The sequence below is a fragment of the Lonchura striata genome, chromosome 1 (genome assembly GCF_046129695.1).
Source record: "Lonchura striata isolate bLonStr1 chromosome 1, bLonStr1.mat, whole genome shotgun sequence".
Lineage (NCBI taxonomy): Eukaryota > Metazoa > Chordata > Aves > Passeriformes > Estrildidae > Lonchura > Lonchura striata.
The window spans coordinates 13094097-13117173 of record NC_134603.1 but is presented as its reverse complement, the minus strand read 5'-3'; the positions used below and the strand labels follow the sequence as shown (position 1 = coordinate 13117173).

The following is a 23077-nucleotide window of genomic DNA, read 5'->3' as shown; positions in this document are numbered from 1 at the left end:
CAGGAGCACAGACCCCACAGATAAGATAATGCCAAGCTGAAAAATTACTTTCAGTTTTTGGTTTCCAGTGTTTGGGCTGAATTTTAGATACATATTGGAATTTAATTCCTTCAGCCAACACATGAATACTTGCAGACAAGACTGAATTTCAGGCACATGCTTCCTACCTTATGTTCACTTTAAGTGGCAGCATCACAGAAATGTTCCTGAATTATGAACTCTTTGCCAAAGGCTTTACTGGCAAGTAACTTCCTTGATTTTGCAAGCTTCAAGAAATGCAGGAGATAAGCCTTTATCTGTGTAGTTGGTATTTGTTGCAACAGGGTTGAATAGGTATGTCTGTATCATAGAAATCAGGACTCAAAAAATAAAAGACATCTTTACAGATGGAAATGAAAATATGTTTTCAGTATATGTCATCTGATTAGACTACTCAGTTTTTTGCATGCTTTTTTATAGCTTCTAGGACCAGACAGATAAGATAGATAGCAATAAGAAAATATATTTAATACCTTTCATTTTCTATTTTCTCTACTAAATATAATTGTTGAAATTAAGAATATGCAGATAAACTAAAGTATCTCTGATGCCATAGCTATAATGCCATATACCTTCTACACAGGGAAGTACCTCCCATGCTTTCAGAGTGCTCCAATCTTTTCAGTGCCAGGAGGTACCAGATTTTGTAATGCAGTCCTTGCTCAGAAGGGTGTATGAAACAGACATACATTCATAGCTGGCCTTGGTGTGCTGCAGCAGCACAGTTCCCTTCCCATCAAAGGACTGAGCAGGAGGTCATCAGCCTACAGGGTTGGATGGGAATAATGTGAGAGTGTTTTCTCCCAGTGGCCAGCGGCATCCATAGATGGACCGGTAAGAGACTGGAAAATTGTTTTAATTTATACTAGAGTGAATTCCCTCTGGTTTCTGGGAGTATTCTGTCCCCTATGATAGTTCATAAACTATCCTTTCATCTGACAGAATTAGTGGTCCAGTAGAAAAAACTTTTTGAGATGTTTGTGGCCATGGCTGGGCTCAATGACCTAGAGGTCCTTTCAAACCAAAATGATTCTATGATTCCATGATTCAGGTCCCTTACCTGCATTGTAGAGTGTCTCAGAAGAAGTAACTTGTGCTCCAGCAGGTCAGATATGTTATATACCTCCTTGATGAGTTCTTGAACAGTGATGGTGCTCTCACCCACTTGGAAAGGGAGTGAAAATCAGAGATCCCATTCCCAGGATGCTCTCAGCTCCAGAAGGTTTCAGCACTAGGCAAGCCTTGGCCTTGTTGTTGCTGACCACCTGGACATGTTTCACATCAGGGAGAAAGTGGGGGCAGTAATGATTATACAATACACACAGGAGAGTCAATAATACTGCCAAAAAGCAACAAACAAAGGAGTATTGAGACGGGGTTTGTTTTTGTAAGATTATACTCAATTCAGTCATTCTGTGACTGCATGTATTCTTCTGTTTATTTATGTAATAAGCTGTCCTTGTAAGGCTCTAGCAGATAAAAATGGAGTCTTTCCAGATGTGTGAAAAAGGCAGTTATTTGGAGAGGTTTTTATACACTGTCCTGCTACAAGAACTTTTTACTCACCAATCATCATCAAGAATATTTGGATTTTCCTTGGTAAACCACAAAAACCTTAATGGGGAAAATCATTAAACATATAAAGTTATAGAAATATAAATATTTGACTAAAACCATTATTGAGAAGGCTCTTGGGAACCTATGTTTCTGTAAACTTTAAGGCCTATAATGAATATACACATACCCTTCTTCCTCTCTGTTTTCTTTCCTCCTGTGAAAGGTCAAAATTGCTTCAAGTTACAGCTGTGAATCTGAGTAGTTTTATGAAGTTTTACTTCATTGGCTTGTCCTAGGAACACAAATTTATTCATGGTGCATGGCAGAGCAAAAGGTATGTTAATGCCTGAGGAACAAATGTAAATGTTTAAAAATGAGTAAGCTATAGAATAGCAGAGCCAGGGAGGCCACCTTGTAGCTCTTGTGTTTTATGATCTGTGCTTTTAACAGCACCAGTGTGAGTATATTATAGTTCTTATTTAAAAGGAGAATAAAATTTTCTGCATGTCTTTCCTAAAATGTGTGATCACAACAGACCTCTGCAAGTTAACCTCTGTAAAGCCAATCATGTGAAGGATGTCATTATAAAGAAAAGTTTTAAGGCCTCAGTCATAAGGTGAGCATCCCTGACCTTTTGTTTTGGAGCACATTTTTTTACTGCTGGCATCACAACAATGTTCCAGTTGCTATATTGATTGTGGGTCTTTGACTTTTGTTCCTGGAGAAGGAGAGAAAAAACTCAGTATTTGAAACCCATCTTTCATCTAAATAGACAGGGAAGCTCACAAGAGAAGAGCTTAAGTTGAAATCTATTTTTTATGGTGTTATAAAGACCAAAATAAGTTTAAAATAAGGACCTGAGCCTATGTTTCAGTGAGTACCCTCTGCAAATTAAAGCCTGAAGTCTGAAGAAATAAGGCAAGAAGAAGTAATGGTGGGCTGTTTCTTGGATCCAGAATATCTCTCTGGCTCCTCCGGGAGTCAAAGGACCAAGATACCCCAAGTTTGTCTTTGAAGACAAACTCAAAGCTCATAGCTATAGCTATTAGCCATTCCCCTTTCTGACCCCCTTTCAGCTTTGAAACAGATCATCATAATCTCCAGAAATGCTCTTCACAGCTCTCTCAGCACTACTTTGCATTTACTTGGTTAAACCAGAGTAGCCTTAAACACAGTGTATTCATGCATCAGGATATTGTCGATTTAGTGAAAAGTTGCAACAAATCAAAGTATGAAATTTATGTTTTATGTCTTTATAAACAAGTTTAACAAAATTTTAAATTTAATTGCTTGTATAATCAAACAAAGGTTGCATAGTCCCTCAGTATATTGTGCAGCTTCAGGGCCCTCAGATACTGCAGAAAGGGCAAATCTTTTCCATAGGCCTTTAGAGGATTTTTTACAATCATGATTCAAAAGTAATGTCAACTGGAAATGTAACTGGAAGTCATCAAAAAAGTTTGCCTTAAGATACAGTACCTGGCTCTGATGTGCTTGTGTGGTAACAAGGAAGAATCTATCCTCTGCCCACCCAGCACACAGCCTGTGCTGCCTTCCTTGCAGTGTATCCGAAGAACAGCCCACAACAAAGCTCTGCTCCCAGCTGAGCACAGCACGGCATTGCAGCATCCACTCCTCCCCCCATGAACTGCAACTCAGTACAGGTAACAGCCTTAAGATATGCAATCCTCTTCCTGCTCTTTTTGCATCTCTTCCATGTGCAGTTACTGTCTTTACTAAGACCTTCTGTGTTTTCTGCCAAGGTATCCTCCCAACAGTAGTTCATCCTGTAGCACGTACATGTTAGAAGTATAACTTGACCCCATTTGGGTTACCATGCATGCAAAAGTACAGCTTTTCCCACTGCAACATAATAGTTGCCTGTAGTTGCACCACAACGTCTTTGTAAGGGACTGATAAGTAGAAGAGAGTAAAAATATACTGAAATAATGCTATTTCTAAGCAAAACTGTAAAGATGGCAAGCAGTATCAGTAATGACACTTTAGACTGGAGCTGGAAAGGTCTACCTAAGGTGTAATATTGGTCTATAAGAACATTTGCATGATTTTTTTGCACAGTAGTCAATAGGAATGTAAATTAAAGGCTTGGGACATCCTTGTCATGCAACAGGAATAGTGTCTGATGTGCTGCCCAGAAATGAGTGCAGCCCATCACCCTGTCTGCAGTTATAACTGCTGGCAGATCACATGTGTCCAACCCAATTAATAAATTTCCTGGGAGATTTTGTCTTTGTCCTATCAGTGTGGTAGGTATGGAGGAATTTAGCAGGGCCATGGCCAGCAACCCAGGCAGTGACAACCTCCTATTGATTAAATGAGGTGTTCACAGAGCTCCTAGATGTGGAAATGGGACTGTGGCTGGGCACATTAACTTACCCCTCGCCTCCCCTGGCCCCCTGCTCCCCATGCCCAAGATTGTACCTGGCTCATTGTGTGTAGCACCAAAAACTGGACTTGAACTGATAGAAAAATCAGTTTCTGTATAATAAAGAATTATTGTCTGTACAAATATTTTCACTTGCTTAGTTGGAAAAACAATCTGGGAAGTAATATAATGTAGCAAGGCAAAAATTTCATGACATTGAATTGGAAAGTAATTTCAGAACATCTGCATGTTTCCTGACCACAGGCTGAAACAGTAGTGTTGTTTTGTCCACATATATCACTGAAATAAAGAGATCAGAAGAGAGTTAAAGTACTAAAAGTCCTTTCTCACAAAGGAAAAAACAAAGAAGTAATTCCAAGGATGCTTTTTGCAAGCACAAGTTCAAAAAAGATAAGCTGGAAGGTGGGACCCTTATGTTGTAGACTTTATTGTTTTATAATTTCAGTTGCTTTTAGAAGCTTTGATTCTAAAATTTTCTTGGGGGGTTTTCCCCCAAGGCTTTGTTTGTTCCTTCAGTCGGTGCTTACTGTGCTGGGATTAAGTCCAAGGTTTAGTCCAGTTTATTAAAGAAATCACAATAAAGAAATGGAGACAACTGTTCCATCTGAGCTATGATGGCTGCTGGGCAGGAGAGATGAACTTGGGGAATCCACAGGACTTAAAAGACAGTATACCCAGCAAATGTGAAGGGCACAGGGTGATAATTTCTCTTCTTTTTCAAGTCAAAGGAAGCAGAAGCAAAGCACATGGACTGTAAAGCAAATGTAACAAACACATTTGTATGAAATCCATTGCAAAATACCAGTTTCTGTAGTCAGAGGTCAGTGCTCTTGCTGTCCATCCTAGACTTTCTATCATCACATGAGGAGGTGATGGGAGCTGGGAGATGAAATTTCCCCAGTGAAATTCAGTCCACCAGCTCAGCCCATAACCAGCACACTGCATTTCGAGGTTCTCTGTGAACTTTTCAGACAAAGCTGGAGGCACAGCCAGCTGAAGAAGTTCCTTCAATTCAGACTCCCTGGCTAACAAGCAGCTTGCATCACTGTCTTGAACCAGAGCAGTTAAATGTTGCCTTAACTGGCTTTGGTTTCAAAGTAGGTGGTCTGAGGGGGAGCTGCTGCTCCTGGGGAGGAGTACAGGTGGCTGACGGCTGAGCTCAGTCTGCAGTCCCACAAACAGCAACGGGGCACAACTTGCTGGGGGCCTCAGCAACTCTTGCTTCCCTCTGAGTACACATTTCCACTGTTCCCTGTCCCCCACTATACTCTGCAACCATAAATCCTGCCCCCAAGGTCCCTCACTCTGCTCAGTTGTTAACTTTCAAACATGATTTTTTTCTTTTTTTTTTTTTTTTTTTTTTATTTTGCAGGGATGAATTTCAAGGCTGCACTAATTTCAAATTTTGGCCCATTTATCATCAGGATAACTGCCCAAGTAAATTTATTACAAACATATGTTATGAATTCAGTTAAAAGAAAACAAACAGTCTGTTTTTTTATCCAGTCACAATAATCACACTCAGACTTACTTAAATCAAACATTATTTAAAAGCAGTAATTTTAATAGCAAATCTGTTCAAGCAGTGAGTCTGAGATCAAATGGTAGGCAAAGCCATAATGTAGGCTAAATGAAACAATACCTACCATAAAAGGTGAAATCACAGTGTTTGCAAGATTGTCTCAGTCTGTCTTAACCCTCCTACTTCTTTTCTTAGGTTTTGCATTTAAGACAAAGCACAACAAAACAAAAATCAGTAAAGGGTAGCATAATTATGCCCTATTAATGCCCAGAAGATAGGATGTGTCCCCCAGCCAGCTTGGAGCTTTTTAACATCCTTCCTAGGTTTGGTCCATAGGGATGGTGACTGGAATCACTGTTTTTATGCAAACACAGTTAGCATTCACTGCTCTGCCCTTGATTTGTCTCAGAAGTCATCCTGCAGCCCTAGAGTGGTCTAGTGACAAGGATGAGTGTTCTGAAGCAAAGGCCTTGGGGTGAGTGATGCCACACTCTGGTTTACAAGTGCCGCATCTGAATGCAATCCCTGCAGCGAGATTCCAGCAGCAGAACAGCTGAGCTTCTTGTAAGGAAACAGAGCAGTGCAATTCAAAGTCACACTCTTTGAGAGAGCCAAAGCTGAAGCCTGGCTCATGTTTATCAGGGGGATTAGTTGGTGCAGCAGAAAGTTTTTGTATTTCTTACTTCAAGTAATGAGCTTAATGAGTTTGGGTATTTGAGAGATGCCTCGTCTAAATGAAAGAGAGATTTTTGCAATGGTCCCACCTTGGGTCAGCACAAGATAACACCATCAGTAAGGTCTGGCACAGGTTTTAGACTATGGTCTTTGCTGATCTGTGCCTCTACTGATCAAACAAAACTCAGAAAGACCAAGCATCAATGGTGTTCCCCTGTTGTATGGAGGAATTCTCTTGGTACCAGTGGGTAGGGAGGGTAAATGATAGTGCCATTAAAACTTGTTTGGAGGCATAACTTTGTAAATTTATAAAGCACTTTCATGCAGTGCAGTCAGATAGACAGATTCACAGACACCTGCCTCAGAGCGCAGGGCCCTCACAGGCTGGGTGATTGACCAGGGAGAAAGTCCTGCGCAAGAGACACACCTTCACTTCAGCTGTCCACCAGGAAAGGTGGAGCAGAAAATTGTAACATTTTCCTTGATTGTTCTGGTGTTCTCTACCTTTTGCTACAGATTTCTGTAAGAATGTGTATACGGTATCAAAGTTTCTTCACATCTTTCTTTTCCCAGTGTCAGTTCCTCCTGTGACCCCCACCATGACCCAGGTGTGACTGTCTTTGAGCACAAGACACCAAAACCTGTGACCCAGGCACAGCAGAGCTGCAGACTTCCACCTCCAATCTTACATTTTGTCTGCAGAACTCATGGTGGGGAGCTGTTGCTGTTGGTGGTGGGGGAGAGGGAAGGATAAAACAAATCAGCTGGTGATGACAACCCATGAGGTCATTGACAAAGTGTCTGACTGGCCTGGTCTCCCAATGTTTTCCATGACACAGTCATCTCCTTTTGTGCAAAGTTCCTTCTTTCTTTTGTGATAGCACCTGAAATGTCAAAGAAGGTGTCCCTGCATGCCGAGGTCTTGACAGTTTTTATCAGGATTTTCCCTTTCACAAGGTCCCAGTCACTGCAAGGCCACAACAGAGGAGTTATTGAATATTTCTACATCTCCACAGCTCTTCCATGCAGGGGGCAGTTTTCCATTGGATGTTAATCAGTGCTGTTCACCAAATCCTGTAGCAGGATTGTCATTCTACCTAGGCTGTGCATCTAATCCCAATTTGGCATTACTTTATACCATTGTGTGAAACATCAGATGAAGATGATGCTACTTAGTATTTTGAAAGGCATCTTCTACACAGATTGGAAGACAGCTCCTGGTAATTCCCCACTTGACAGTTATTTAATACATTTCAGCTCTAGTTTCAGTGCTACATTTAGATTTACAAAAAAAGGATTCCTGACATTTTGTCAGTTTTTTCATCTATGTCTGTATACCCACTTCATCTCACGTTTCCTCAGTTCATTACAACAACCCCTGCTATGACAGGATAAAGCCACACACAAAAAGTCCTTTCATGGCTACTTCACATTGATATCTATTTTTGAGAGAGAAGCTGAACTGAAGCAGCATGACTCTCTAATTCTCTTTTTCTCCTTGTCAGCAATCGGATTGACAGGGCTGGGGTACAGACAGACACACTATCACCTCCAGTTTAAATGCCCCACTGGGATGTAAATTCAGAATGAAGGGAATGAAAAAATTCCAGCCCAGCCAGTTTCTAAAACATATTTAATATATACACCAGATGAGGACAGCTATAATATTTTTTGAAGAGAAGTATCATGCTTGCAAGACAGCCTGTGTACTGCAGAAAAAGGAAGTTGTGGGATGCTTAGACCTGTAAAGGTTTGACTTGCAGTGTTGCTTACATGCCAGATTTTCTTTTACCTAGCAGGTATCTTTCTTCCAACACAGCTTGTTAGTAACCACTCTCATGTTTGTTTGTTGTAACAGTCTAGAAGATGGTGACTTTCTTCTCCTACATCTCATTTACCCAAATTGGGGCAGATCATAGGGCTTTTCTGTTTGTTTTGTCAATGCTTCTGTCCTGTAGCATAAGAAGGAGGAGACAGTAAAAGAAATTCAAAGATAGCAGGTCCAAAATGGAAGAAAGACAATATTTCTTCACATTTTGGCACCTATAGTGATACAGATCTTGACACAGAATCAAGAAAACTAAGACTAAGGAAAGATTTAAAACAGGATTAGACTTGGCAATATATTTGGAAGAGGACATGAATATGCAGATGTTGAAAGTTAATACCAGGAATATTTTGGGAAGGACAGAAACCCTGTGCCTCAAGATTTTATCTAATTTCTCTTCAGGATTAGGAGATTTTGTAGGTTTTAGATGATACCTAAAGGAGACTGTTGATAATTTGTCAGATAGAACTGGTCTTGATCATTCTCAGAAAGAACCAGGCTTTCAGGAACTTTATATTGCTATTAAGTTCATCTCCTGTCAACCTTTCTGAAAGAGGTTTGTGTTAGCATAGATTCCAGGCACACATAAAAATTAAACTTGTCCTATTCCATTCCATTTCTAACAATTCCAGCAGTTGCCAGCACCAAGTCTGGAAATACCCCCTCACTCCAAAGGGTGCTGCTCAATGGACACTGTCTCCTTGGTTTTCCTGTTGTGTACAAGCTCTCCCACTTGGAACACATTGCTGCCATAGGATCAAAACCAGTGCTAAGGACTACATAGTAACCTAAGCATTAACTCTGTTGGGTATTTAATGACCAGAATTATTTTATTAGTAATTGAAGTAACACTCAACACTGTCTCAAAACATTGGACAGTGAATTTTGTGCCTACTGAAGTCTACGTAAACATAGCTGCACCAAAGAAAGGGGCAGTCCTCTGCCATGGATCCATTCCTTTGTCACCTGTGAACTCTCTGCATCACCAGAAACAGTCCCCATTAGTCTACCAGGACATTCAAGTCACTACACCTGTTGAAAGAGGTAAATTCCTTCCTTACTTCAAGGAGGAATTATCACCTTCAGGAAAGTGTGAGAATGAGTACATAGGAAATCACAGAAATAGTCCATGGCCACGAATTAATAGACAAACTCAACCTACTAGCAGCTTGATCAGCTTTCCAGTGAGCTGAGGGTGAAAAATGTGTCCTTGCACAATCACACCTCAGACATGCATCCACCAGCGTCAGTGGCTCTGTACAGTAATATCAAACTTGTTCCACAGCCAGCGCCAAATTCTGCATCCAGCTACTCCCATAAGGCCAGGATATAAATTTCAGACAACATATTTTTTGACAGCTCAGACTGGCACACCCACTGACCTCATGGGGAGGTCTGCACATACTTCAAGGGTAGAATATGACTTTTAAGTAGTAAATTGATGTTTATCTGCTTAATGGTTTCTTACGGTCAGTGTTGCTAAGATGTGCTCCCCTTCCAGGTTTTTGTGCTCTGTTCCTCACCTCCTCCACCCCTGTTCTCTTCTCTTTTTCTTCCCACACATCTCTTCTTTCTGTATTTCCTTCTCTGTAATAGCTACCAGTTCCCACCATGAACAAAAGAAATACTTTATTTCTCCATCCTTGAGATAAGAGCTGTTATTATATTAAAGATATTCATTCAGGATTGACCCCTAAACTGGATCTCAACTTGATATAGTTTCCATGCATGCAAAGCTCACCTCCACTAACCCTTTGGTTTAACTAGGTTGGTTTTTACCATTCTACTTTAAGTTCCATAATTTTAGATTATGTTCTGGTGTTAAAATTGATGTCTAATTAAGCTAAATTAATCCCAAACTAGCCTTTTAGGCCACCTGTAGGCCCAGGAAAGCAATCTTGCCACAGCTATGTTAGCAAAAGGTTTTACAAAAGCTCTCTTGCAGCTGACACTGTTGCAGAAAGTATACTGGCATTTAATTTCTTTGCATTTCCAAGCCTTCTTGTGATTAAATGTTCAGATTATTTTTTTCAGTGAAAATATTGCTCTAATTGCCTGTTTTTAAATAGCTGTGATTTATTTCTTTTGTTCAAAGTTGTTAAATAACAATAGTTATTTTCTCCACTCTTTACTTTGTTGGGCAATGAGGAGAGTGGGAAGCCCCAGTTAAATGCAGGGTTTTGACCCTGAAGGAGTACGGGAGAGGAAATGGAAGGAGACTAGCAGAACCTATTTTTTGGCAGAAAATGCCAGAAGACTCTGGGCATTTTAACAAAATAGAAAACATAACAGGAACAGTAAGGTAAGGTCCTGTAATATTTTACCAGAAGAGGAACCAAAGAGGAAAATAACATAGGGTTTGCCCCTTCCTCTGCAGTCCCACCCATTGTAGAACAGAGCCTGAGGGAACATTAGATCAACCACACACAGTGCAAACGTTCACTGCAAAGTCAGGAGTGATTCAAGTGGAAGATTTTGAGACAGAGTGAAGAGGGTGATAGCAAACACTCAGAACCTCTCTTTAACTCATGTATCTGTGAAATTTGCTTACCAGGGTTAGATCTCTCAATTCTTATTTTCACACTGTGCCCTACAGTAAGCAGATGCTCTACAAGGAGAATTTCAACTCACTCCTTTCCTCCATGTGGCCCAGCAAAGCAGTCCCAGGTCCTGGCCCACCTCCATTGAGGACAAAGCACTGGACTTGGTAGCTGGAAATTCTTGTTTTGTCAGTCTGGGCAGCTTATCACTGAAAAAAAAAAAAAAAATAAATAAAAACAAAAAACTCCACAAGAAACCAAACAAACAAGCAAACAAACAAACAAACCAACAAACAAAGCAAGGCCAATCCAGGCAGCTGCCATGACATTGCTCCCTGAGAAGTGAGGTGGTAGGGTCAGGGCTCCCTGCGCCCCACAGGACTAGGTGGGAACAGTGGCTCACCTGCACCCATTGTTTCTGAAAAGGGTTCTTGCATATCACCCCAAATCCCCACCTTTGAGACCCCCAGAGGACTGGGCATATTCAGCTCCCTAAGTTCAGAGAGTAGCCAACTTTCCTTATTAAGGAACAGCTTTAAAAAGCACAGGCAGTTCTAAATTAAGATGGGAAATCTCAATGCAGTGTAAATGATAAACACAGAGGGATAACAGGGGTGGGGAGGCCTGGGATAGTCTCTACATGCTCTTGGCAAGCTTTAGTAGATTCGGTAAAAACCAGAAAATATGTGTAGTGAAGAAGGTGACGTGTATCATCCTCCTGGCTGCTGGTCTGCTGTGAAGTGACCCACAATCCACTCCACTGAGCTCAGAGACCTGCCACAACAGAGCTAAATGGAGGATCTGGGCCTAATTTACCTCAGAAAATAATAACTTCAGAAAAAACAGACTTACTGATTCTTATGTTAAATGTGTTTGTTTCCATAGCAGCAGGTGAATAATGTCAGAACAGGAACTTTAATCCCAACCAGACCAAATACACTACTGTGGCTTTAACTGAGGAATAATTAATTTGCAACTAGCATCTTCTCAGGTTGCTCATTATATGGCATTTGTATGTAATCACTCACATGCACACAGCATATCCTGGGACACATTAAGCACTTTATTTTCCTGTATTTAAAAAGGAGCTTCTTGCTGTTAAATTGCTCACAGCCCCTCCAGAATCCAGCAGTATTTATATAACTCTTGCCAATATTTATATTAACTGCAGAGGTGCTAACATATCAGTACAACAATTTTCCCTCAGGTCTGTGCACAAATCTTCTCTATATTCCCAAAAGAACCTAGGAGATAATCCACAATATTTTAAAAAAATGAATTCATTGTCAAAAAGTTTCTTTTGTGCCAATCTTGCGGCTTCTTGGGTTATGATTGTTGTGGTGGTTGTGTCTTTCTCACACACAAGGGTGTGCTCATGTATGAACACACAAACAGCATATCCAGGCATTCTTAGGACATAATTAATTTTTATGACTATAATTAGTCCAGATTGTGCTAGTTCAATAAAGCTCCTAAAATAAAAAGTCTTAAAGGCTTTTTCTCTTCTTTCCAACCTGCAGCTTGCCTGGATGAAGACTCAAGGTGCCCTGCCACCAAGGAGTGATTGCTTTGTTCTGTGAGAAAAGGTAAAATCCATCAGGCATCCTGCCTGCATGACAGCTGGCAGACCTGGTGCTCTCCTTACAGAGGACACTGCACAAAGCCATCAGCTAGTCCGGCTTGCAACTTCTAGGTAGTTGCCAAAAGTGCAATAGTAGAGAAACCCCTGAATGACAGGCTGGAGGGACACTCGGTGCATGCTGCTTCCCAGGTACAACACAGCCCAGAGATCTTCACCCAGCATTTCTCTGTTTAAGGAGTGTCTTCACTGGGACCCAAGAACATGACCTACCATCTTGCCCAGGGTGTAACTCTCAGAATCCCTTTGGGATTTTGCCAGGAGAGAAAGTCACAAGAGCACAAACAGACGAGTAATGGGTACCAAAGCAAGTCTGCATCTCAAGCTACACCCAAGCTAATCTACAGTGAGAATTACACATATTGGCTAAAATTGAACAAGCAATAAACATATGACTATTGGATTCAGAAAACATATGGGCAATCAGAGAAGTCGTAAGGGTTTCTGAATGTTTGTCAGGGACACACAGCAGTGACAGTGTAATTATACCAATTTGAGAACCAGGAGGATGTTTTTAAAAACATCTGTCAAACTAATGGATGCAGAGATTCTGAATATTGCATTTTTATGACTTCCAAATCACTGTTCAGCAGCAATTGTTCTTTTGTCATATGGGTAAAATTTGCACTTCTGTATGTTTTCTTCAGGATTCATTGTCTTAAAGAAAAACCTAAACAGGCATGTTATTAGCCTGTACTAACTTAAATTACTGAAGAAAAATGTCAGTTGTTGTGATTATGGATGTAGCATAAGGGTTTATTGTATTACACTTACTATTAAAAGAAGAGAAGTTTCTTGGGATTTGAGTTATTAACAAGGGTTACTGACAAAATTTGGTTATGTCCATTAATTATTTGGTTTCTGAAGCAGAATGTCAGATATCAGAAAAGGAAAAAATGTAGTCTGGAATTCAGACAGGATTTGTAGCTGCTTTAGCTTCTTTCATCTGGTTTTACAAAGGCTAGATACTTCAGTGGCTCTGTACACACTCACAATGATACAGAGATTAAATCAGTGTGCTGGAAGATATGTGGTTAAGCAAATCACTTGAAAGATTAACTTCTTTACCTGGCTGTTCTGGCCAGCCATTTTCAGGTTCAATATAGTTCTCACCAGCTGGCAAATAAGATATAATCTTTTTGCATCTTCATCCAATTTTAAAAGCCAAACATTCATACCAAGATATCTGGTCAAAGCCAAACCCTGAAAATGGAGCATGCCTCCTGCAGAAAGCTATCTGAAAATTCCAGCTTGCAAACAGACTGGTGAGATTGTGAGGGTGTTTGTGAAGACACAGATTATTGCAGTGAAATCCTCAGTCATGGGCCTGAAACAGAGAGCTGCTTTGTCTACCTACCAGGGTGCTGTTCTTAGCATGTCTGTGCTAGTGGTCTTCTTATTCCCAGCCTTGTCTTTCCACTATTGCTGCTGGCATCCTCCTGCCAGTTGAGGAATCTCTTTGCCAACTGCTTTTGGTCTTCATTGAAAATGAAAGACAACGCCAACATTCAGTGGATGTATTTTACTTCTGGGAAAAAACTAAGCAATGCGAACTCTCTAAGCAGGTTAAGCAGTCTCAGGACCTAAGACAAAAGCTTGCAAAGTGTCCAATCTAACTTGCACATGGCCTTAAACAACCCATGTCTTCCAGCCCTTTGTTCATAGAAATTTCCCATGTAGCAATTTTGGGGCAGGGAAAAGCTGTCCAATATTTTGTATACATAGAAGCTGTGAAGCTCTCTGTTCAGACAGAAACATTTGAGGAACAAGTGACCCTTGTAACAGGATATGTGTGATCCCAAAAGGCAGTGCATCTACTTAACCAGATGACATTGCAGTCCTGCATATATTATCATAAAGATTGGTACAGGAAGGGATTTAACTGAGAATACAAGTTATCCTGCAGAACAAAGGTGAGCTGAAGGTAATGGCACTCGAGCTATTGCTCCAGCATTCTAATGACAGGACATCAAAGTGAACCCTGGAGTCTGATGAACACAGGAGAAGCCTGGAGTGGATTTGATGTTCAGCTGCTGCACTTCATACATCGGGCATGCTAAATTTGCTGCTGAAACAAGTCAGCAGAGACACAGCAGAACAATTTTAACCACTTAGCTTAGAGATAAATTTCTCTTCTCTGAAGCTTTAAGTGCCCTAATTCTACACATTAGATAGTGCTGAATAAACAATGTTCATACTGTTAAAATAAATCCCAAATAATTACAAACCTTATGAGGCATTTCTATCAAAGTTTAACCACTGTTTGTAGCTCTATTCTGAGCCATTCTAGTGTTCTTGTCTTGGTGAGAGACATAAAGCAAATCTCCCACAAAAATGAAATTGTTGTTGCGATCAACCATAGGAGACTGAATAAGGACAATTCTGCCTCCACCTGCTGCACTTCAAGCAAAGGGAGAAGAAAAGGTTTCCCTTTCTACCTTGGGTTCACTACACAATGTCAGCATCCTCAGAAATGTCTGGTACTTGCCCTCTGCTACACCGAGCTCAGGTTGAGAAGCAACACAGCAGAGCATGTAGCAATGTAGCTGCTTTTATATATGCTGCCAGATGAAGTTAGCATGGTTACACATAAATGCTTCCTGCTGCTCCTCATTGGATACCTTCAGACTCCAAAAACTGTTCCGACGAGATTTCAAATGTAGTTTGAAGAGATGTCTGTAACTTTTTGAAACAGCCCACGCTGGGACAGGGTAGAGCACATGACTTCTCCAAATTGGGCATTTACAGAGTATTTCAGTTCAAGCTACTGAAAATTAGTAGCTGCATGTGGACAACTTCTCCACTCTCATTATCTGCTAAAACTAAGGTGTCCATTTTATTTATTATTTATTATTTTTTGTCTCATGTGGCAGAGTAAAAACAAACCATAACCAGATTAATTCCCCATGGACAGTTTAGGCAAAAAATGCCAGTATGTTCATTGTAATTGCTGTCTCTACATACATTATAAATGGGCAAAAAAGGAAAGTTTCTCCATTAGCTTATAAAGAGTCTTGCCAGATGTCAAAAATAAAAGATGTTTTGATGTTAGGGCTCAGTGCTGCACTGACAAATGTGAATGTCGGTTCCATGGTGACAGGATAGAATAAAAAGTACAGAGCAAAAGACCCTTTACAGATTGTACCCATTTCATTCATTTATCTGTCCACAGCTCAGAACAAAAAGAAAACAAAACCATTCTTGTTCCACTAATAAGGCACATCACTGATTTTCCCTAATGCTGGTCAGAGATCATGCTAATCAGGAGGTCTTGCTATTCCTATTATCTTTTTACTTAGATTAAAAGAACATTTTCTTCAGCAAGGTGGTCTTCCTAAAAGCTATTTCTCTACTCAGCCATAGCAATCCTCAAATGAATTAATTATTTGCTTTAGAGTGGGGAAAAATATTTTATTTTAAGAAATTTGCAACTTCCTCAGTTGCTTTGGTAATCTCAGATGCCTTGTCACCCTCAGCAACATGTGTAGACTCTGATTCATGTGAGTCCATGACAGCCATGTGGTCCCAGGGATGAACTAGCCAGCAGACATGCCTTATGACATTTAGTTTCTGGGAACTCCAAAAAAAACTCCCACTCATATCTTGATTCAGTAGCAATGTGATTTAAACTCTTCCTATTTAACACAGATGTAATCATGCTCACAAGAACATTTTAACTATTTTCCAGTTATATTTTTAATATGAAATTAGTGGTTATGTGGACTCAGATTTCAGACGTAACCGTGCTGTTTCTGTTTAAAGATAAAAAGAAAGCACACACATTTCTATTCCTGATGAGTTTGTTGCTCCTTGGGCTTCCTTGTACAGGAAACAGATGTAAACCAGCAACCAGAGAAACATGGCAGTCTGCCTTTCTTAGTTCTCCCTTTTTGGAAAATTTAAGTTTTCAGATTCCCTCTAGGAAGTGCAGATTTGGGGAGAAGGGTTAGAATGGGATGATAAATGGGGCAGGCATGCAGGCAGGAAGGAAGGAAGGAAGGAAGGAAGGAAGGAAGGAAGGAAGGAAGGAAGGAAGGAGATTTTCTTTCCCTTGAACTCTTCAAGCAGAAAAGGCAAATGGAAATGTTCACAAAATTCATCCTTAAGACCTTTGCCTTCAGAAGGCACCTTTTCTTCATTTGGACTTGACACTTTTAATGAAACAATTTTCCAGGCAGAAGAGGACGGTTTTTGCATAGTAGCAGTTCAAGGAAAAAGCAAAGAGTCAGTGGGGGATTAGTCAAATTGGTTTTTCATTCATATACAAAGTGCTGGGTGCAGAAAATCTGCTTGAATTCCTACTTTGGCCATGATCCTGTGGACAGCTGTCCTAGTGTTTTGCCTTGTGCAGTGAAGATGGTTTGCTGAGGGCAGTGGGCAGGCTCAGGAGTGTAAAGTGAAGCTGGTGGAGGTTTACAAGTTTGAAGCTTCAGTCTGAAAGAACAAACTCCAGGAAAATCTCAGAAATAGCTAACAAATCAGCCAGGGTAATTATAGCCAGAGTGCATCACATCAGTGTTCAGTTCATGTTTTCTGTTTATGTTTTGGTATTGCCTAAAGGTCCCAGTTTGGACTGAGTCTCAAAAACAGTACCAGATGCACTTGGGTGTGCATCGTACACAGAAGGGCCTCCCTGCTCTACTACTGACATGAGAACTTATTACAGCTGCCTCCTGCCCAAATTACCATAGCTACCAAAAACCAAGCTGTGAGGAGAGATAGTGTGTCATCACTCCACAAAGCAGGACCCAAGAGGCAAAGTACTCCTGGCCCCCATGTTAAATGTAGAGTGACTAGCATTGTATGAGCACAGAAACTAGAAAGTTTAGATCCCAAGCAGCTTTTGGTCAAAAAGACAAATGGAATAAGTACATATAACCACAAAAGCCACTTTATGAAAGCTGAATTTGATACAGAATCTGTTCATGTTTTCCCAGTTTCCTAATCCTAAATAATTCATTTTCCTTAACATCACCCACAGCATCTGTTTGTCAGTGAAAAGCCTTCATAATCCCCACACTGTTAATTACCCTATTTCCCTCCTGTCATATCAATCACAGGGGAGCTGTGGCCATTTTTTGAAGGCATATCCTTTTGATACCATATGACTTGTATAATATTGGTTAAGTTTGCCTTAACTGTGTGCCAGAAAAATGAGTGAAATATCCTTTGCCTGGAAGATTCCCACAGGCTGAAGTCTCAGCACTCAGAAGATGCAAACTCGCAAAGTGGGGACAGAACATGACTGAAAGCAGCTTCATCTTAACATGGAATAAACATAAGTTAAGGCTGAGGTGGGTGCATTGCCCATCCCCTCCATGCTGGACACTGGGGCATGTCACTGCCTTTGTGATGGAGCTGCTGCACAGCCTTCAAGGAAAACTTGACCTGTGCCCATCTTGCTTCCACTGTGCCCTGCTGCTAAGGATTTTTTGCTCTGAAACGGGGACATGAGACTTCTGCTGCTGTAACTCCTGCAGTTGACAGGACCTGTGCTGTATCATCTCAGCACGGAGAGGCTCCGAGCAAATTCCCAAGCAACTGATGGAAATCCTGACATACCTTACGCACTATAATTATTGTGCACACCTTATGCACAGTAATTTGGAAAGATACATTTGGACCCTCAGAGGAGTCCTATGACTTCCATCCAAAACAATTATAGCAGTTAATTCTAGGATGAAAATTTTATCCTCCCATGTGCAAGAATGGAGTTGCCAGTACTAAGAGACACATTTTGCAAACTACAAATGTGGGGAAGCAACTCCAACTGTGTGATTGCTTGAATATGAGCCAATGATATTTGATACTAGCTAGCTGGCTTGGTGAAAAGGTCTTGTTATCAGCTTCTGCAAGCTTAAGCTCACACAGTTTCTGCATGGTTGTCTTTCCTACCTTGTACCTTAATGATAAAAATCATGCCATACCAGGTCTCCATACAAAACGTCAAAGTCTGACAAAAGTCTTTCTTAAGATATTGGATTGAGACTCCTGAGGGAACTTGAAAATGTTTGTTTGTTTGTTCATTTGAGTTTTCACAGGCAGGAAAACTAGTACAAATTGTTGAAGTGTGACTTACATAACCATTGAACTGTGAATCCAGTGGTCACAATGGATGTCTTGCATTGCAACATATTCTTTATAGATGTGAGATAATTTTTTAATTTTGGGGGTTGGGGGAGGGCTGGTACAGTTCCTGGATAATTGCACGTCTAACCCTTCTTAGCTCCTTTAAGTGTACTTTTTCTCAAATCAAAATACATGACTCTCATTGTGAGGGTGATGGAGCACTAGAGAATGTTGCCCAGAGAATTTGAGGAGTTTTCATCCTTGGAGATACTCAAAAACTGTATAGACATGATGCCGAATAATTGGCTCTAGGTGGCATTTTTGGAAAGGGGATGCTGGGCCAGAAGATTTCCAGAGATCCTTTCCAACCTCAACCGTTCTGTGATTCTGTGATTCTAGCTACTGATAGCATTTCAAACTGCAACATTGCTTCATATTTGCCATAGTCATGAAAGAAAGCTATTTTATTCCTGTGTTAACCAGAAGTCCCTTCCCTGTACCTCAGAAAGGCAGAATAGTTAACCAGAAAGAAAGAGGGGGGAAAGAAATTTTACTATAAGAATAATTTTAAATATTCATTTTTGAAATGAACTGCCACTTTTTGCTTTTATTATTTGAATCAATTTGCTCTTCTATCACTGTGATTGTGAATTTTCAACCTTTACTGGTTTACAGCAACTTCTGCAATTTTCCCAAACCTTCACCTTAAGGTTAAATCACCTTAAGGATCACCTTGAATCACCTTAAGGATGCATTTATTATACACCAAGTGTCTTTAGATTGGGTTGCAGCTCAAGTCCCAGACAGGACATACATGAGATATATTACTACTGAAGTTTGTTGACACAGTGACACATCTCTGAATCAGAATTCCTTCTTTTTTTTATTAGTCTTGTGTGTGGGATACAAATTATTTCTAGTCTATTCTGTGTCAGACGTTACAGTAGGGTGGATCAAGAGATGTCTCTCTCTACTCTTTAACTCTGTCCAAGGGGAGAAAGCAAGGTTACTATTTTTGTTTCTTTAATATTGAATTCTGGTAACCTGTAGGAAACAGTCTAAGTTATTGCAACTCTGTGTAACACTCCTTCCAGACTTGGTGTCTGTTTACAGCTCATCTGCATGTAGAATTATGCCTCCTTTATCTGCCTGGCACTGATTTAGGGTAGTAGTTGAATATATGAAACACAAATAATTTCAAATAATTTGGCAACTCTATGAGTCTGAAACTTGTTGTATTAAATGTGACATTTCCTGTGTGGGGAACCATATCTTGCCTTAACACTATTGAGACCAATAACTTCTGTTGCTTTCCCATTTTGTACTTTAACAGCCATTTAATGCCAAAGGGGATAGGGGAAGGCAATATCTTATTCTCAATGTTTGGAGTATTTAAATCACTCCATTGATAAGGAGGAAGGGGTGCATGGTGCTCTCTGTCAATAAATGGGGTTTAAACAAAGAGCTTCATTGAGCTGGATGCCAGACTCTCATCCATGATCAAGCATTGACTAGCTCCATCTCAGGAAATGCCTGAACATATGGAGAGAGTTAGCTTCCCAGCCACGGGAGAGTCAGGATCTGAGAGCAAGGCTGCCACTCAAATCAAACTAACGCAAACCTGGGAGACGTGAAAACTGCTGAATCTCTGCATAGGAGCATCCACAAGGACTCCGCTACATCCCAGTCTTGCCGCACTTATTTTCTCTGGTGTATGTGTGATATTTGCATATCACAAAGGTCAGGAGAAAAACAATGATTATAGAAATAAGAAGAAGCAAGGATCAGATGCCAAAGAAATACCCTGCACACATTGTTTGCACCTACTCTAATGCTCTCAAAGCAAAGAAACAGTACACACCTTGACATTTGTAAGGTAAATTGAAAGGTTCATGAAGAAGTCAAAGTTGTCCAATTTGAAGCTTTATCACCAGATACTGAGCCTCAAAGGAATCTTTGACATCTCTAGATCATCCCCAAGCTGTACGACAGGACAGACCATATCAGGCACAGGTAAAAATAAAATACATATTGCAGCTTGTTCAGCAGGTAAATAAGGCATTTCTATAAGGATTGCAAGATATTTAGAAGGAGGTCAGAAAAGTTCAGGGGCAGGTTTTGTTTCAAAATTAATTGCTCCCCAAAGTTCGTATGTACATTTCCCCTGTTTCTGAAACTGGTACCAGCTGCAGTTTGTTTCATGTTTTTTCTTGCTTTTCTTATTTTTTTTTTTTCATTTGGATATTCTAATCAAAATGAATAGGGCTCCTTCTGAATATGCAGGAACAAGAGAACAAGCCCTCATCTAGCATTTTTATACTGATAATATGGAGTGAAAACTGATTCCCTTCTTCAGCTATGATGATGTTTAATGATTTTGACAACTTTGTAAAAGTGCTTGAGAAATTAGCAGAATAAAACCATTCTTCTCATTTCTTAACCAAGATCTGTAGCACATAAGACAGAGCTGATAGAGTAACATGATCTAAAAATCTCAACATTCACCCATTCATACTGGTTTTCTCAAAAACAAAAAGCAGTCATTGTCTAGTAAGAATTTTACCTTGTACCTCCTTTTACACAGATGCATGGCCTTTATATCATGGTGTAGCTGATCTGTGCCTGAAGTTAAAAATAAAAGTACAGCTCCTCAAACATGCACAGAACAGTACAGCAAGTACATCACATTTAATTATGCTGATCTCAATGCTAACTAAGCTTCTAGGCAGGAATTAGAAATGGGAACCATGTTGCTCAATTTTGGGTGTCTACTCATGAACTAGTTGTCATTACTCACTCTCCAGAAAATTTTACCACCCAGTAAAATCACAGAATCACAGAAGCATGGAAGCATTTAGGTTGGAAAAGGCCTCCAAGACCGAAGCCAATATTTGACCAATCACCAACTTGTCAACTAGATCAGACCACTAAATGCCATGTCCAGTCATTTCTTGAACATCTCTAGAGATGGTGACTCCATCACCTCCCTGGACAGTCTGTTCCAATGCCTGATAATCCTTTCAGTGATGAAGTTCCTCCTGATGTCCAAAATTAACCTCCTGTGGCACATCCTGAGGCCACTTCCTCTTGTCCCATCACTGGTAGCCTGAGAGATCTGACCCCCACCTGGCTACGACCTCCTTTTGGGGAGTTGTAGACAGTGATAATGTCACCCCTGAGCCTCCTTTTCTCCAGGCTAAACACCGCCAGCTCCCTCAGGTGTTCCTCATTTGACTTGTGCCCAGTCCCTTCACCAGCTCTGTTGCCCTTCCCTGGATCCAGCCCCTCAATGTCCTTCTTCAAGTTGAGGAGCCCAGAACTGCACAGAGCACTTGAGGAGGTGTGGCCTCACCAATGCCAAGTACAGAGGGGCAATCCCTGCCCTGGTCCTGCTGGCCACAGTTTCTGATCCAGGCCAGGATGCCATTTGCCTTCTTGGCTACCTGGGCACACACTGGCTCATGTTCAACTGCTGGTGACTGAATAGGGAAACAACCCCCAGGTCCTTTGCCAGTGGGCAACTTGGCCCCCAGCTCATAGCACTGCAGGGGATTGTTGTGGCTCAAGTGCAGGACCTGACACTCTGCCTTGTTGAACCTTGTTTTATTGACTGTGGTCCATCAATCCAGCCTGAAGTATTTTGCAAAGACTAATGGTCATTTCAGATGAATGTCCTGAGCACATATTATGGTGACTGTATTGATGATTTCCACTGGATAAAAAGGGAATTTGAGGTGGTTAAATCAGTAATAATGGTCTAACAGCATCCACAATTCAGATTAATTTCTCCCTCTTTTTTCTCCTCAGAAAACAAAGTCTTCTGGAAGAAACTGGCCGATGTCTGGAAAACTCATTACTTTTCATGGCTACATGGTTGATGTTTGTTGCAAACAAATGCATATCTAAAAGTTATGGACTGAGGTATTGTAAATACTTCCATACATGAGTGGTATATACCATAAATGGAAAGCTACAAAACTACAGAAGGATGGAGTACAGTTAATGGCAGAAAGCTGTTTTTGCTTGACCCAGTAGACCAAGAATATGAAGTCATTGAATTGTAGTTTTGATGAGATTTTTAAAAACCAGATAGGCAAGATAGCAGTAAGAAATAGCTGCTGGTTACCATCTGCACAGGTATTAGCTGAGTATCCCATTTAAAATTGCTTCTGATACTTTTTGCAGTGTGCCTGCATGTCTGAGCTCGCTGAGATACCTGTGTGGAAGACTGATTGGCATTTAAATGTCACTCATTCTGTAAATGACATAACTATAAGCCATTTCACAGGGCAGATCCTCTCCAGGAGATCAAGGAGATAGTGTGAGCTAGAGATCACCATCGACCACTCTGTTTCGAAGAGGAAAACTCCCGCTACGCTGAGCACCAGCCGCAAATTGGTTGCAGGAGGCTGAAAAGCGGGAGTGACGAAAGGCTGCTGGTGATGGAGACACCGAGAGAATGAGGCAGACACAGGCAGGGGTTTGTGCAGGGCAGCTGTCCCACCCTCCCCTGCTGCCCTGGAGCATCCCGGGAACACCCCAGCATCCCAGGGGGATGCAGAGGAAGTGGAGTCATGGCCTGTTCACCCACCAGCTGCCCAGTGCTGGCTGACAGAGTGGCCGCAGGCACAGTAGGAAGTGATTATGAATACAGAAAGCTCCCAAGACAACCTCAGAGGGGCCCCTGCTATGCCCATCACACACTTGCTTCCAAGCATTTTGTAGAATTTCCTGATTTCTTCCTTTGTTTTTTTTTTTTCTACAAAGACAAAGTGAAAAAACTGTTAGGTACCCAAGATGC

At 40.8% G+C, this 23077-nt stretch overlaps 1 long non-coding RNA gene across 1 annotated transcript in view; it reads left to right on the top strand.

Moving 5' to 3' along the window:
- Nucleotides 1-22166, top strand: part of LOC144246065 (uncharacterized) — an 80201-nt gene extending 58035 nt beyond the window's left edge. Inside the window, exons 2-3 of the long non-coding RNA XR_013339727.1 lie at nucleotides 12089-12154; nucleotides 22084-22166. This is a non-coding gene — a long non-coding RNA (uncharacterized LOC144246065). The remainder of the gene's footprint in view (nucleotides 1-12088; nucleotides 12155-22083) is intronic.
- Nucleotides 22167-23077: the final 911 nt, after the last annotated feature.